The 16,711-nt window shown below is 41.4% G+C and overlaps 1 protein-coding gene across 5 annotated transcripts in view; it reads right to left on the bottom strand.

Annotated features, from left to right (window-relative positions):
- Positions 1 to 9,019, bottom strand: part of Ncoa7 (nuclear receptor coactivator 7) — a 111,909-nt gene extending 102,890 nt beyond the window's left edge. For 2 of the 5 annotated variants that reach the window (XM_090338183.1, XM_090338177.1), the window contains exon 1: positions 8,417 to 9,019. The gene's annotated coding sequence lies outside the window, so the exon portion shown is untranslated. Of the gene's footprint in view, positions 1 to 5,305; positions 5,375 to 7,746; positions 7,851 to 8,031; positions 8,167 to 8,416 lie in introns of those variants that run through there. The other 3 variants (XM_090338181.1, XM_090338179.1, XM_090338178.1) reach the window with 3 other exon arrangements.
- Positions 9,020 to 16,711: the final 7,692 nt, after the last annotated feature.

Here is a 16,711-nt window from a genome sequence, read left to right on the forward strand (position 1 = left end):
AGAGCACCAGCTAGCTGGAGGGTAGGGAAGCAAGAGACTGGTAGGGAAGGATGAAAGGAAGTTTTTCACAGTATCCTCATTCATACCTGTTAAGCAATGGGGCAATATTGCCTATTCTGACTTGTATAGAATAGAGAGCAATGGAGGTGATCAGGAGACTCTTCCATGTGACCATCTGCCCGTTTCTCTTCACACTCTATGTCTAGAGTTGTACCTTTAATTCAGATTATTATTATTTTTTTTTTTTTGCCAGTCCTGGACTTGAGCTCAAGGCCTGAGCACCGTCTTTGGACTTTCTCAAGGCTAGAGCTCAGAACCACTTCCGGCTTATTTTCTATGTATGTGGTACCGAGGAATCAAACCCAGGTCTTCAAACATGCTAGGCAAGCACTCTAGGCCAAACTCCCAGCCCCTAATTCAGGTTACTTTTAAGCCAAAGATTCCCAGACTATACCAGTGACCAGATGTCAAGAATGATCAGTCTCTCTGCTGACATAGTTAAACATATCAAACTTAACTTGGTGTCACATAGTGGTAAAGAGCTATTTACCTGGCCTACCTGAACCAACTTAATATAGTTGTTAAAACAGTAGAACAAAGGGTATTGGCCCACTAACTCTGAAGTTAAATATTTTAAACACCATAGCAAATAAAAGAGAATCGGAACTGCTATTTGATTTATTAAAACAAGAACAAGGGCTTGACAACAGGGACTCACACCTAGAATCCCACTACTCAGGAAACAGAGATTGGGAACATTACAGTGTGAGGCTAGTTTGAGCAAAAAGTTGGCAAGACCCCATCTCAACCAGTATGAGTTGATAGTCCTATAATACTAGCGAGGTGGGAGACAAAGTAGGAGGACTGCACCCCACCAGGCAAGCCCAGGCAAAAAGCATGAGACCTTGTCAGAAAAAAAAAAATCACCAAAGTCAAAAAGGGCTGGAGGAGTTCAAGTGGTAGAGTGCTTGCCTAGCAATCCTGAAGCCCTGCATGGAAACCTCAATACCACCAAAAACCAAAATGAAACAAGAAATAAAAACAAAGATGAATCATGGGACTTATCCATGTGACAGACAAGACAACAGGGCAACTGTGTGTGGTGAGTACCAAGTAGTTTAGCCCTTTGACTAAAAACGACTCTTTAAAAATTACACAGACTAAAGGCGCATGGTATCCTTAATATGTGGCTATTAAATCCAAAGAGTACAAGAGCGAGGACTCAATATATGCATACACAATGCTATGGACAAGGTAATGGAAATATAAATATAACTATATAGACGTAAAAACCTATGACTCTATAGACATAATGTTTTATTTCATAAATTATGTTTCCATGACATACAAACCCTTAGCCTAATTTTGATTAAGTTCTAAATACTAAGTCCCAGTGATTGTAAATAGAGATTCCCCTCTTGAACACTTGTTTGTTAAACTTGTAATTTAAAATATGATGTAAAAATCAACGTTAACAAATTCTTTAATAAAAAAAAAACTTTGGAAAGGTAGCAGGGTATAAAATTAACCCTCAAAAATCAACTGCCTGGGCCGGGAGTTTGGCCTAGTGGTTAAAGTGCTTGCCTAGCATGCACAAAGACCCGGGTTCGATTCCTCAGTACCACATACATAGAAAAAAGCCGGAAGTGGTGCTGAGGCTCAAGTGGTAGAGCTCTAGCCTTGAGAAAGTCCAAGGACAGTGCTCAGGCCCTGAGCTCAAGCCCAGGACTGGCAAAAAAAAAAAAAATCAACTGCCTTCCTCTATGCCAACAGTGAGAGGAATGAGGCAACAATCAGGAAAGCAACTCTTTTTGCAATAGCTTCAAAGAAAATAAAGTACCGAGGAATTATCTTAACTAAGAATGTAAAGGACTTTTTTGATGAAAACTTTAAAATCCTGAAAGAAGAAATTAAAGCAGAACTGAGGAAATGGCGAAACCTCCCATGCTCCTGGATTGGAAGAATCAACATCATGAAAATGGCAATCTTGCCAAAGGCTATCTACAAATTCAACGCAATACCCATCAATATCCCAATGTCATTTTTTAAAGAAATGGAAGGGGCAATCCAAAATTTCATATGGAATAATAAAAGACCCCGTATAGCAAAAACACTTCTTAGCAGAAAGAACAGCACAGGAGGAATTCCAATACCTTTAGACTCTATTACAGAGCTATAACAAAACAGTTTGGTACTGGCACAAGAACAGGCCTGAAGACCAATGGAATAGAACTGAGGACCCAGATATTAAACCACAGACCTATGGCTACCTAATCTTTGACAAGGAAGCCAAAAAAATAGAATGGAAGAAAGACAGCCTCTTCAACAAGTAGTGCTGGCAGAACTGGTTAAGCACCTGCAGAAAACTAAAGTTGGATCCTTCTTTGTCACCCTGCACTAGAATTAACTCCAAATGGAACACCTAGAGGTAAAAGGCGACACACTGAAAACTTTACAAGAAGGTCTCCTTGGCACAGGTCAAAACTTTCTCAATAAAGACCAAGAAACACAACAAATCAGAGAAAGGCTGGATAAGTGGAAATGCATTAAACTGCAGAGCTTCTGTAGGGTAAAGGACATAGCTAGTAAATTAAATAGGAAGCCTACAGAATGGGGGAAAATCTTCACTGACCATACAACGGACAAAGGCCTCATATCTAAAATATATCAACAGCTCAAAAAATTGAATCAATCCAAAACTAATCTCCAAAGTAACAACCATCCCATTAAAAGATGGGCCATAGACTTAAAGAGAGTCTTCTCTGAAGAAGAAACAAAAATGGCCTATAGACACATGAAGAAATGCTCAACATCTCTGGTCATAAAAGAAATGCAAATCAAAACAACTCTAAGATTCCACCTCACTCCAGTAAGAATGGCCAGGATCAGGAAATCTAATAACACAGATGCTGGAGGGGATGTGGCCAGAAGGGATCACTACTACACTACTGGGGGGGAGTGCAAACTCGTTCAACCACTATGGAAAGCAGTATGGCAGTTCCTCAAAAGATTAAACATAGAGCTCCCCTATGACCCAGCAATTCCACTACTTGGCATTTACCCAATTGTCCAGAAACAAGGACATACTAAGTCCACTAGCACAATGATGTTCATTGCAGCACTATTTACCATAGCAAAGATATGGAACCAACCTAGATGCCCCTCAGTTGATGAGTGGATCAACAAGATGTGGTATTTGTACACAATGGAATTCTATGCTGCTGTCAGAAAGAATGACATCGCCCCATTTGTTAGGAAATGGAAAGACTTAGAAAAGATCATATTTAGTGAAGTAAGCCAGACTCAAAGGAACATAGGCTCAATGGTTTCCCTCATTTGTCATCAGTAGAAACCTTGGGCTCTCATAGCAGAGATTTGCAACAGAGCAAAACCTAGATAAGGCCATATAGTATGATGCTAAATGAAAGGACCTCTAGGATATAGAAACAAAAGCCATATAATGAATGATTGTTGTCTTTAATGTACTATGTTATCTCTCATCTCTTTTGCTATCCCTTGGTTATCTCATATTGTTACAGTATCTCACTTTGTTATCTGATATATTGGATATATTTGTATTTGGTTATTTGAAATTGGATAGGGAAGGGGGGAAAACAAGATGAGGGGTGGAGGTGGGCGGGGAGGGAAATGGGGACCAAGACATGAGAAAGGGTATCAATGTATGTGAAGTAATGCACCTTCTATCTGGTGAATATAATGTAACCCTTCTATTAATTACAATAAAAATATATGAAAAAATTACACAGACTGGTTAGCCCGATAAAGCATCTAGGGCAGGTACTACAGAAACAATTGACCTAAGTTGATTATCTCTATCAACTTCCAGCTAGCAAGTAAGTAGAACATTAGCTGTTAAAAAATAAAATAAAATAAAATCAACTGCTTATACAGCTAATCAATGAAAATTTTAAAAAAATGTGAAACCAAAACAATGGAATTTAGTTTCTAAAACTCTGGAATGTTATCTATGGAGCTATACACATACCAGGTTCAAATATTCTTGTTCAAAACTTACTTAATATAACCAATGAGACATGTTCAGTAAAGACATAGTATGTCCAGAGAGCAATGTTTCCATTTATTTGTATTGTTTTCTATTTTCCTGATCCACAGAGGATGAGTCATCTTCAAATAGTATAATTCAATCAAGTGGGGAAGATCAGATAAATATTAGAATTGAGAAAAATGAGGTAAAACAGAAAGTAGAGGCCAAAGAGAAACTAAGAACATTGATATTAGGTTATAAGGCTTTTTTTGTTTGTCTTTTTAAAAAAAAAAACAGTTATTACAATTGCGTTGCAAGTCTGATTCTTCATTTCCTACTTTCCAAAACAGAATGGGAAATGGTTGGGAGGGATCGAAGAGCACGCAAAAAGGGGTAACATTGGTCAATATGCATTACATTCATAAATTTCTTGGTTGAATGGAAAAAAATCAGTGTAACAAAGAAATATAATCAATTATCTAGCTGCCAGTTTGCATGTTGGGGGAAAATAGATATACATGAACTGTTCCTATGAAGTATGTTTCACTTCTTGTGCAGGAAAGAATCTTGTTTGATTGTGATTTCAAAGCCCAAAGTTACAACATGTTAAGTACTCAAGTTTTACTTATTAAAAAAAAAAAACAAAGTTTGTATAAGTAACAAAATAAAAACGTATTATAACCAGAGGAGACTGCTCTTTCCGAATTATAAAGTGAGCAAGGAAGAAGAAAAATCAGCTATCTGATCAATACCCTACCTTACAAATGAAGATTTGCAAAATGTCATTTTTTGGTCATATGGCAAAACCGGCTTTGTTTTAACAAATCATTTCCCCCCTAAGTCTCTTCCTGAAGATTTTCTAGTCTTCCTAGAAAAGTATTATTTCCTCTCCTATTCGGAAGAAGCTAACACAGTTAGACAAACAGTATTAGTAAACTCTGTTTTACCATATTGTGAGAAAATAAGTTTTGGGGGTATTGCAGTGAAGATGGTAAGATGTACTAAAATGACAAAAAGAAAATAAAATGAGACTGCTCTCAGATAATTGTGTTAGGCGGAGACTGAAAAGAATTTAATGGAAACTCATAAAATTTATGTGCTAGGAAAACACAAACAAAATCAACACAGGCAATAGCATAGGGCAAGAACAGAACAAATAAAATGTGATAGTCAACCTTGCTATTTCTTGCTGGTTTTCAAAATAACACTGTAAAACAGAGAGGCAATGGCTCCTCCGAACAGTCTGATTGTCAAACCTGACAATGCTTACAGTACTGAGGAAAATGGCTAAAAGTTTACCTCTAGGACTAGAGATGCAGCTCACTGGCAAGAAATTTGTCATGCACCCTAGGTCCAATCCTCAGCACTGCAGGAAATAAAAATTGTATCAGTATGTATATGATGTACGTCTAATCATTTAGGAATCACAGAAGCTTCTAAAGCGTCCCTTTACCTTTAATAAAATGTATTACAATTAATCACAACTCATTCTGAAACAGGTTAATATATTACTACATACTAAATTATGGTTTCCTCTGGAATACCTTGAATTTTTTATTTTTGTTTTGTCAGTCATGGGGCTTGAACTCGGCCTAGGCACTGTTCCTGAGCTCTTCAGCTCAAGGCTACCACCCTAACCCTGGGCCTGGGCAGTGTCCCTGAGCTCTTCAGTTCAAGGCTACCATCCTACCTTTGAGCCAAACCCCACTTCCCGATTTCTAGAGGTTAACTGGAGATAAGAGTCACAGGTTCTTTTATGCCAGAGCTGGCTTTGAATCTTGATCCTCAGATCTCAGCTTCCTGAGTAGGTAGGATTACAGGCACGAGCCACTGCGCTCGCCTATCTTAAGAGTTTTAAGATGCAAATTCTACTTTTTGTTTTCTCTTAGGCTCATTTATTAATTTGTTCGTTCTACAAATACCTCTCCATATCTGAGATATGCTAAGAACCCAAGGTAAAAACAACACAGACAACTATTAGGAAAAGTTAGAAGTAATAATCTTGTATGACCAACCCCAGACATACATTCTTTACATGACTAACATCTTCACATGTAGAGTGAATTGTACTTTTTCCATTGTGTGTGTGAGAGTTTAACTAAAACTGGCTTGATTACTAAGGAGTCAGAAAGTGTTGGGAACATGAACCTAAGAGCAAGGGAAGGGCCAGCTAAAGATGTTCGATTTCAAACATAAACGTTAAATAATCAAGTAAGCCTGTGTACATAAAGAAGCGATTCCATCAATCCAGACACAGTTTGCTAGTCCCAGAACAAAACTACAGCTGGGAACATGGCCTAGTGGTAGAGTGGTTCTTTAATTCAACAGAAAATATCAGAAGCATCTATTAGACACTAGACAGGATGGAGAATAAGAACAACTTAGATTCCTTCCTCTTGGTGATAATTTGATTCAGTTCCTCAGATTTCTATAACCCAATATTTGGATATAAAATTACAATCACCCGTTTTCCAAGAGTCTAAAAACCAGACTGCTTCATATAAATTAAAAATATAATAATAAAACGAAGACATCATCCGGCTGCAAGCTCTAATGCCTGAACTTTACATCTAAGAGCAGGGGCATGCCTGTCATCCTAGCTACTCAGAAGGCTGAGCTCTGAGCATCAAGGTTTGAAACCAGCCTGAACAGGAATATCTGTGAGACTCTAATCTATCAAAAAGCCAGAAATGAATGTTCGGCTCAAGTGGTAGGAGGCTAGCCTTAAGCAGAAAAGCTATACAGCTCTCAGGCCTGGAATCCAAGCCCTACTACCAGTACCATTAAAATACATACATACATACATACATACATACATACATACATACATACATACATAGAAAAGAGGGGAGGGGTAATGGGAAGAATGGGGGGGGGAACAACATGAATTCTGCACCAAGAGAAGGAAAACTGTCCTCATCCATTTCTGTGTAGTTGTGAGCATAACACTCCATTCTTCAATTAGCCAAGAGTCTTGGAGATCCCAAACCATTTCTCTCAGATGCAAACCCTTCCTTGGGAGTCTCAAGTTAGGCTGGGCAGGCACCAGGCTGCCTCTGCGGTCAACACCCAGGGCTTCCTCCCAGCACAACTGCAACTCCAACACCTGTATTGAACTTGTCACTCTTGACACCCATCCCTTCCCGTGAGCAGGCAGTGTATCCTAAACCCTCGGCGCAGGAGAAATACCCTGACCTCATCCACCTCCTGAGGGGGGGAAAAAATAGCTCACTTCTGCTAAGGACCTTCCCTAAATCGCAAAAAAAAACCCAAAGCAGCCCACCAGCACTTCCACAACGCCCGCTAGCACCACGCCGGGCGCGCCTACGCGTTCCGGCTACAGAGACAGGAAGAAGACGTCTGCTGATCCACTTTTTTTTTAATGCAATGACATATTTCTACCTGTGCTATAGAGAAATCCAACGGCCTTCTCGCCCTCTCCCCCTTCTGCTCTCCCCCCTCCGCCCCCGCCCTACGGATCCCCAGGGTCCAGCTCCCACGCCCCCCCCCCCGCCCCGTCCCCACCTCAAGAGCTCCAGAAGAGGGGTTGATGGTTAATCAAGGGGCTGCACCCAGCGCCATTTGCACACCTCCGGGCGCTCCGCCCAGCCCTGGCAGGAGGCAACTTTGACGGGTCCTGGCCCCTGCCTACCCTCCCTCCCACCCCCCACCAGCCTCTACCCAGCCGCAGCATCCACAGCCGGTGGCCGCCAGGGCCCGGCCCCGCCTCACCCACCTACCTACAGGGCGGGGGCGCTGACTCCGCGGGTCCCGGAGGAAGGAGTGGCGCGCGCGCCTCCCCGGGAGCGGGGCCCTGTGCCGCGGGGCGCCCGCGAGCGCATCCTCCGGGGTGGGCGGAAGGAGGGGTCGGGAGGATGGTGCGCGCGCGCACGACGAGGGGGGGGTGGAGAAGAGACGCTGGGCGCGCGCCCGCGGCGCCGCAGCTCGGCGCCGGTAGGAGCCGCGGCCGCTGGGGTTGGCCAGGCCTTTCCCGCGCGCGCGCGCGCGAGAGAGAGACTCCTCACCTTCCCTGCGGCCGCGCCCGCGCTCACAGCTCCGGCCGCCACCGGCTCCGGAGCCCGCGCCGCCGACGCCCACTCCTAGCTCCGCCCGGCCCGCCGTGCGAGGTGCGCCCCTCCGCGGTGGAGAGGGCCGGGCGGCGGCATCCTCCCCTCTCCGGCGACCTCCGCACCCTGGGGGGAAGGGCGACCCAGGCCAACCCCTCCGGGTGGCGGCTGCGTCCGCCGCTCCCGCCCGCACCGGGCGGCTCCGCCCCCCTTGCCCCCGTCCCCGAGAGCTGCGCGCGCGGCCTCCGCAGGCCTCGGCCCTCGGTGACGCCGGCCGGGCCCCAGCCTGATGGCGGTGCCGGGCCTGGGGACCGACGGCGGAACCTGGACCGGCTCTACTCACCTCGCCCGCGGACGCATCCCCTGCCGCGGGCTGGCTGGCTAGCCTCGGGCCCCACGCTTGGCGCGGGGGATATGGGGGGAGGTCAGGCTTCAGAGCGCTGTGGGGGCCAAGTGTCTGCTGCAGCCTTACAAGTCCTGTGACTTTTCCTTCCAGCTCCGAGTCCCGTGGGCCCCAATCAACGAACCCTCCTGTCTTCTCCGGGCTTGCATTTAGCCAAGGGGCCCACCGTCTCCTCCCCCCCTGCCGCCCCGGGTGCAGTCTCGAGGACGCTGCCAGATTGCAATCATTACAGCAATAGGAATGTGGCAAGTTGGGCCTTCCAGCTTAGCTCTTGGCAGAGATCCGAGAGAACCTGGGTGGAAGGGTTTGCATCAGCATCGCGGCCTTGCCTCTCAACATCCCATCCGCACTGGATGCTGATTCCTCTACGGTCCTGTGACCAGCCCTGCAAGATGACTAACAGGATCTGACCCTGTTCACCCCGACACGACGCACGGTGGAAAAGCTCCAGGAAGAGCCTGAGGCTGGTCTGATAACACTGGCGTGTCTGAGGCCATCCACCCAGACCCAGTTGATAGCTGCCTGCCCTGAGTAGCTGAAAGCTCTCTCTCCCCCCCCCCTCTCTTTTTCTCCCTCTCTCTCTCTCCCTCCCTCCCTGGAGGGTGGAGCAAAGCATTTAAAAGTAATGACTTTGGGATTTTTCAGTTGCAAATGGTGATGTTTACATGGTCTTGGAACTGTGGAATCACCTCCCAGTTCTGCACTTAAACATATGTGATTTTCAATATCAGATTTGCAACTTTCTGGCTTGACTGTAAACAGAGGTTTTTTTTTTTCTTTTTTTCTTTTCTTTTTTCTTTCCCCCCCCTGGAGACATTGGGGGGAGGGTGTGTGTGTGTGTGTGTGTGTGTGTGTGTGTGTGTGTGTGTGTGTGTGTGATTTAGCATTTGTCAAATTAGGGTAAAAATGCTGATCTCATGTTGTTTTTGTTTTGGAGCTGAGTCAGTTTTAAGCAAATTGGAGGTTGGATGTGCAACAGTTATGGGAGTTACATTGCCCAGGTCAGAAAACACAACACATGACAAACTGCTCCCTGAAAACATCTCTGAAGCCCCAACTCATAGGTGCGATATTTTGTCTCAATTTTGACTCATAATGGTGACTATAAGAATGTATACATCAGGCCTGGGAGTTTGGCCTAGTGGTTAAAGTGCTTGCCTAGCATGCATGAAGACCCGGGTTTGATTCCTCGGTACCACATACATAGAAAAAAGCTGGAAGTGGTGCTGAGGCTCAAGTGGTAGAGCTCTAGCCTTGAGAAAGTCCAAGGACAGTGCTCAGGCCCTGAGCTCAAGCCCAGAACTGGCAAAAAAAAAAAAAAAAAAAAAAAAGAATGTATACATCAATGTATAATAACAGCATAGAGTCACCAGGGAGAAAAATTTGGACATTGTTTTACGTGATCTATTTTGAGTGCTGTTTCTGAAGGAACACTCACCGTCTTGCAGTTCTTCACTGATTCCCAGCCTTTGAACATCAAAAGCACTCCTTTGTTTCTCTCCATGGACCTCATATTTTGCTAAGAAGCAAATAAGCAATAATCTTTTTTTTCTTTGTAAACAAACCTAACTAATGTGTATGTTAATTGTGACTATCACTTATAAAATGTCAGCCTTTCAAAAACATTTGACAATCAAATGTGACTGTCTTCACTCTCCATGGCTCTTCTAGGGTGAACTGATAAGTCACATACTGAGAAATCAGAAGAAATAAAACCATTCCCGTGTCCTCTATATCTGTATTATCAATATCAGACCCACTAACCACATACAACCATTTAAAGACAATTTAAATTGCAGTTCTTCAGTCTCCTGGTCATGTTTTATTCCTAAAGACACACACACACACACACACACACACACACACAGCTTGTGACTATCCTTTTGTGCAACACAGGCTATAAAATTTGCAGTATTGCAGAAAGTTATTTTAGAATAGAAGGTCATATTTAATTGGTAAATAATACATGCATACAATAAGTTGGGAAATCTTGGTATACTGAGATCAAACTTGCACCAGTCAACTCATAGTCTACCTTTAGATTACAGCTCCAGGACATTCTGACTTTGAACACAATATTTAATCAGATGCTTTATCCCTAAGTGGGGTAGTGATAACAGTGCCAACTTCACAGGCTGGAAATAGAGCGTAATGAATGCACCATGAATGGTTCTTAAAGTTCATAATACATCCAATAGAAAGTAGCTATTACTATTAAAATATATGGTATATAATACTCATTTTTTTAAAAGTTGTCTCCCCAATACTCTTCCTTGCACCAACCTAATGAATGGATGAGTCTTAATAAATGCTGAGTTAACAATGACAATATAATGCTACTTTGGTTTAATGAATATGAGAGAATTAGTTAAATATGAATATACTGACATTTCTTTCATGGCCACTACATGATGAGACTTTGAGACTGATACAGAGAAACAGAGATCTTTCCATTTCTTTTTTCACCTGGCCATCACTTATTACAGGAGACGAACTGGACAAGTGGAAAGTTACTGGTTCTCTGTGTTCTCTTAAGAAGCTTTCAGGGGGGATCTGAGTGGGCCTAGAGAGCATCATTAAATAATAACAGCTGTAAAATAAGATCTCGGTTATCTAAGGGTAATTCTATTTTAAAGAGGTACAACCAGTATTTCCCTTTTAAAACACAATATCCATAATGTATCCTGGAACTGAAATTCCAAAGGTATTGCCAAATACTACTTTTAACACATTTTTCAAACAAAAGGCTGTTTGGGTAAGTCATGAGCATCTACTTCTATTAAATTGTTTCTACAATTATATTAAGAGAAGAAAATCAGACCTAGAGAAACAAAAGTGGCATGGTATTCCTGGTTTGTGGTAGCTAGAATTCGCTGTATAAATCTGTAAATAAACACATTGGGTAGTGTGCAAGTGGTTACAAATGTATTAACTGGAATATGGTAGGCTCTAAGGAGAACTCAAATAATGTAATTCCTTAGAAAGACAAAGTCAAGGCCCAACATGATAATCATCAGGAAACCGTGTACTTGCAAGAGGAGGTGAGGTTAAAGGAAGAAGGATAGACTAATGAAATGCAGGAGAGAATTCATAGTATATACACAATTTTAAAAAGGAAGTAAGAAAAGGGTCAAATGGGTGAGAATGTGGAAAAAAGGTAATGCAGATCAAGATACATTGTATTAGCTAGCAGCTTAGCCTGTTATCCTAGCTACTCAGGAGGCTGAATCTGAGGATCATGGTTCAAAGCCAGCCTGGGAATACAAAGTCCTGAGACTCTTATTTCCATTTAATCACTACAAAATGGAAAGTGGAGCTGTGGCTCAAGGGAAGGGCGGTAGCCTTGAGCTGAAGAGCTCAGAGCCAGGCCCAGGCCAGAGTTTAAGCCCCATGACCCCCCCACCAAAGATACATTGTATTCATAAACTACTTTGTTAAATGGCAACTCTTTTGCACAACTATTTAAAGACAATTTAATAAAATGAAATTGCTTTTGTGAATTTCTGTGCATTGGATGAAGAATTTGAAATGATATCAGCAAAAATAAAAATAAAAAAGAGTTAACTCTTGGAGTGATAGTGGCTGGTTTATCCTTTTTGTACTAGCCCATCTGTGGAAAGATATGATACCATCCTACATCTAAAAAGGTGAAAAGAGTCCATTGCTTAATAGAGTGGAAGGCAGTGGCTCATATCCAGTAACTGGCTGTCCTTGGCTTGTCTGGGATCCTTTTGTGGATGAATCTAAGCTTATTGCTTCTCTTAACTTGTTTGAAGTCTAAAGGAGGTAGAAATCACATTATCATTCAAAAGGAGGAGTTTGCCAAAGTGTATTGAGAAAGAAATACACATAGAAATGGATTGCCCAGCCCACACATTGAACTTATGGCTGATTACTTAGAGTAAGCAAAAAAACAAAATTGCGATTTTCTTTTCTTTTATTCTTTTTTAAAATGGCTGCTTTATTCTATTTTCTTAATTCTTATTTCTTAGTATTAGTTATCTCATTTCTCCTAAAAGCCATGTGCTTCATAACTTAATAATTCTTATGTGCTTTTGTACATCCTCTGAAAAATATTCAGATATGCTAGGTAGGGCTAAACTTCATAATTTGTAATTCCGAAATGAATCTCTAAACAAAGGGACATTATTGCTAGTTGTTTGGATCTATAGGATGAAAGAAATTCATGGTAAATATTCGAAAAGGGAACTTTTCAAAGAGAATGATTATGGATTCATAAGTGTGGACATTTCAAGAGAGGGTCGGTCCTGTTTTCCTCAGTAGTAACATCTTTCATAACTACAGGACAATATCAAAACCTGAAAGTGAACACTATTGCAATCACAAGAGTATATCCAGATTTCATCAGTTGTATACACTGGTGTGTGTGTGTGTGTGTGTGTGTGTGTGTGTGTGTGTGTGTGCCAGCATTACAATAGAATGACAGACCTCTTCATCACTATCAGGCTCCCAAGAGTCATCCCTTCCTAGTCACCATTACATAAGGACTTCACCATATCCCTAATTCCTGACAACACTGTATCTCTTATTGTATATGTGATTTCAACAGTGCTCTATAAAGAGAAATACATGTGACTTTTTTTCACTCAGCGTAATTCCCTTTATACCCACCTAAACATGTCTGTAGATTCATTTTTATTCATGGATAAATATTCCACACTAAGGAGAGTGTATCACTGTTGGTCAAATTGAAGACATTTCCGTTGTTTTCAGCTTGGGGAAATTATAACTATAGCAACCTAACATTCAGGTTAGCTTTTGTGTGCACCTACATTGTCATTTCTTCAGGATAAGAGCCATCGAGCTCATTTGCTGGGTTCATGGCTTAGTTTTCTAGGAAATTATCAGATCTGGTGTGGTGGCATATTTGTGTAATCCTAGCTCTATGGGAAACAGAGATAGCAAAATCAAGATGAGGCCAGCACTGGGCAAAAGCATGAAATCCCATCCAAAAAAATTACTAAATCAAAACAGGGCTGAATGTGTGACTGGAGTGGTAGAGCACTTACACTCTAAGTTCAAATCCCAATAACACCAAAGGAAGCACGTCGGCGGGGAGAGAGGTGGAAACATGATTTTCCTGGGTACAGTGCCATCTAAAAAATATTCTTATCTGTGTATATAGATGAGAAAATATAGATTTTAATCAAGTAAATGAATTTTAAGCTATAAGTGATATATTTATTTTACTATGTTATACTTGCATAGTACTTGAACACCACTAGATTAAGCTTTGCAATCAGTGATTCTGGTATTTTTTAATTCTTTGTGAATAGATTAGATTAAAAATATTTGTCAAATGAATGTGTACATTCATAAATAAAACCATATATGAGTCACATTGAAATCCAAGGAAGGGATAAAATCTCAATCAATAGTAGCAACAGCTGAGTCTTAATGGACTGTCAGAATTTTCCTCCAGTTGATAACAAACAACATTTTCAAATCAGTAATTGATACTTTTTAAGGTAGTATCACTTGTGGAAAAAATGTAAACTATGTGCTATAGATCCAGGGTTCTTTGTTGCACTATGTACTTTTGTAACTGCAAAAGATTACAAACAATCTGTAATTAGATTTTAGAACTCATTTAATATTTATACAATAGATTCCCATGCAGCTATGAGAAAAAAATGAGAGAATGTTACATAAATAACATCTTTCAAAAGATATGGATTTTAAAAGTTAGAGAAAATTAGCTATAGCATGGCACTGTTTGTATAAAAATTACAAAGGGAATTTTCAAAAGAATAGATATATGCAGGGAGATTTGAGTTCTCTCTATGTTATTTTATGAAGTACAGAATGTCCCCAAACTCTGTTGTGTCAGAAAATGGAGAATTGCTCAACTCTTATGGGGACATGCCAACAGTATGAAAGAGCCAACTTGCAGTGTCTATCTAGCTCTGTCTGAAGTTGGGACAATGTAAGTATTAAATAAAGGCAGCAGTAGAAGCAATAGAGAATCTGAATAAGAATTCATGCAAAAGAACACAGTGAGTCTAAACCTACATAAAACCAAAGAAGGAATAAAAATTTTGGGGAAAGTTCTTTATGGAAGGACAATAAAATTAAAACACCAATACGGTTTCAAACACTGTAATTCAGAAAAAGTTCACCAGCAGAAGCTAAAACTGCTGTTACTTCTACCAGTGGTAGTTACCTTTCCACTTCCCATTTAATCTCAATGATGGTGATGAAGAAACATGGCATACATCTTATTCACATGGCCAGACTTAAGATATTAGTTTCCTAGTACTGTTGTAGGAAAATCACCACGTAGTTAGTGTCTTAAAGCAACAACACACATTTAAGCTGGGCACCAGTGGCTCACTCCTGTAATCCTGGCTACTCAGGAGGCTGAGATTTGAGGATCTTGACTCTAAGCCAACCTGAGAAGAAAAATCTGTGAGACTCTTATCTTCAATTAATCACAGAAACTGTGGAAGTGAAGCTGTAGCTCCAGTGCAGTGTGCTACCCCTGCCAGAGCAAAAGGAGCTCCGGGGTAGTGCCCTGGCCCAGACTTCAAGCCCCAGGACTGGGAAAAATATTTTTAAAAAACATTGCAGTGGTATAGTTCAGCAGGAAGCATGGCTCAAGTGGTAGAGCAAGTTCAAGGATGTAAGCTCAAACCCAGTATTGTCAGAAAATGATCCTCACAGTAATAATTCTGGAATTCAGTCTGGACTAGAATCAAGATGTTGGCAGAACAGCACTCTTTCTGGAAAGTCTATAGAAGATTCCATCCTTGTCTTTTTCTGCATCTGAAGGTCTCTTGCATTCCTTAGCTTATGGGTCCCTCCACTTGCCTGCTTTTTTTTTTCTTTGCAATTATACTAAGTGTATAATTAATCAAATTTGCTCCCCTATTACTTTGTTTTTATCTTTCCCCTTTAAGAAAATTGTTTAATGTGTTCCATAATTCTACTTCTGTATATTTATATAAAGAACTATGACCAACACAAGTAGGATGTAATCCTAGCTGCTCGTGAAGCTGAGATGAGCAGGATTGCAGCTCAAGATCAGCCTTCAGAAAGAAAAAAATCACAAGATCCCACCTCAACAGAAAAAAACTAGGCAAAGTGGAACATCTGTCACATCAGCGATGGCTAGAAGTGCAAATTAAGAGGATCCCTGGGCATTCATATATCTAAACAAGACCCTATCTCAAAAAGAAAGAAAGAGCTATAACCACTCTGTGCATCACCTTTACAACATTTAAATTCTAAGAAAGAAAGGTAGATAGGAAGGAAGGAAGGAAGGAAGGAAGGAAGGAAGGAAGGAAGGAAGGAAGGAAGGAAGGAAGGAAGGAAGGAAGGAAGGGAAGGAAAAAAAAGAACAGTCAAAAAAGATCAAGGGGTGGGGCCGGGAGTTTGGCCTAGTGGTTAAAGTGCTTGCCTAGCATGCACGAAGACCCAGGTTCGATTCCTTGGTACCACATACATAGAAAAAAGCCGGAAGTGGTGCTGAGGCTCAAGTGGTAGAGCTCTAGCCTTGAGAAAGTCCAAGGACAGTGCTCAGGCCCTGAGCTCAAGCCCAGGACTGGCAAAAAAAAAAAAAAAAAAAAAAAAGATCAAGGGGTGTAGCTGAGCACTGGAGTGCCTATCTATTAAGTGTTACCCTAAGTTTAAGCTCCAGTATTGGCATCCAAAATAAAGTACTCCGATCCAGTACAGTCTCTTGTCATCCTCTTGTTTCTCTTCCCCTCCTGTTGATTTCAACAATCCAAACAGTCTGCTTGCACACTAATGTTTTATTTTTTCTCAGCATTTTCCACATAGGAGAGAAAACATGTAGTATGTCTTTCTGTCTCCTTTTCACTTAAAAGCCAGAAACGTGTAATTGATGACTTTTCTATATTTGAATCATTCTGTCCATCTCTTCTGCCTCTTCTACTTCTAAGGAAACTTGGGGAGTGACTTTGGATCCACTCAAACAATCCAGGATAGTGTTTTTCTATCACAGAATCATTAACTGGATCGCATGGTAAAATGGCTTTCGCTAAGTAAGGTAATGTGCTTTGGAGATTTCTCAGGGGTGGATGCCATTCACCATTGCAGATTAGAGATAAAATGTGATCACGCGTGGTCTCCTTCATTTGTAGCAATTAGCATGAGTCTAGGAAGAGGCTAGGCGAAATGAACTCCAGGATAGGAAAGTGAGAGAGTTATCCTTGTGGTTGTTGTTTTTAATGGTATGGAGAAATCCAACCC

This window comes from Megascapheus bottae, chromosome 8, assembly GCF_031878675.1.
Source record: "Megascapheus bottae isolate mThoBot1 chromosome 8, mThoBot2.hap1, whole genome shotgun sequence".
NCBI lineage: Eukaryota > Metazoa > Chordata > Mammalia > Rodentia > Geomyidae > Megascapheus > Megascapheus bottae.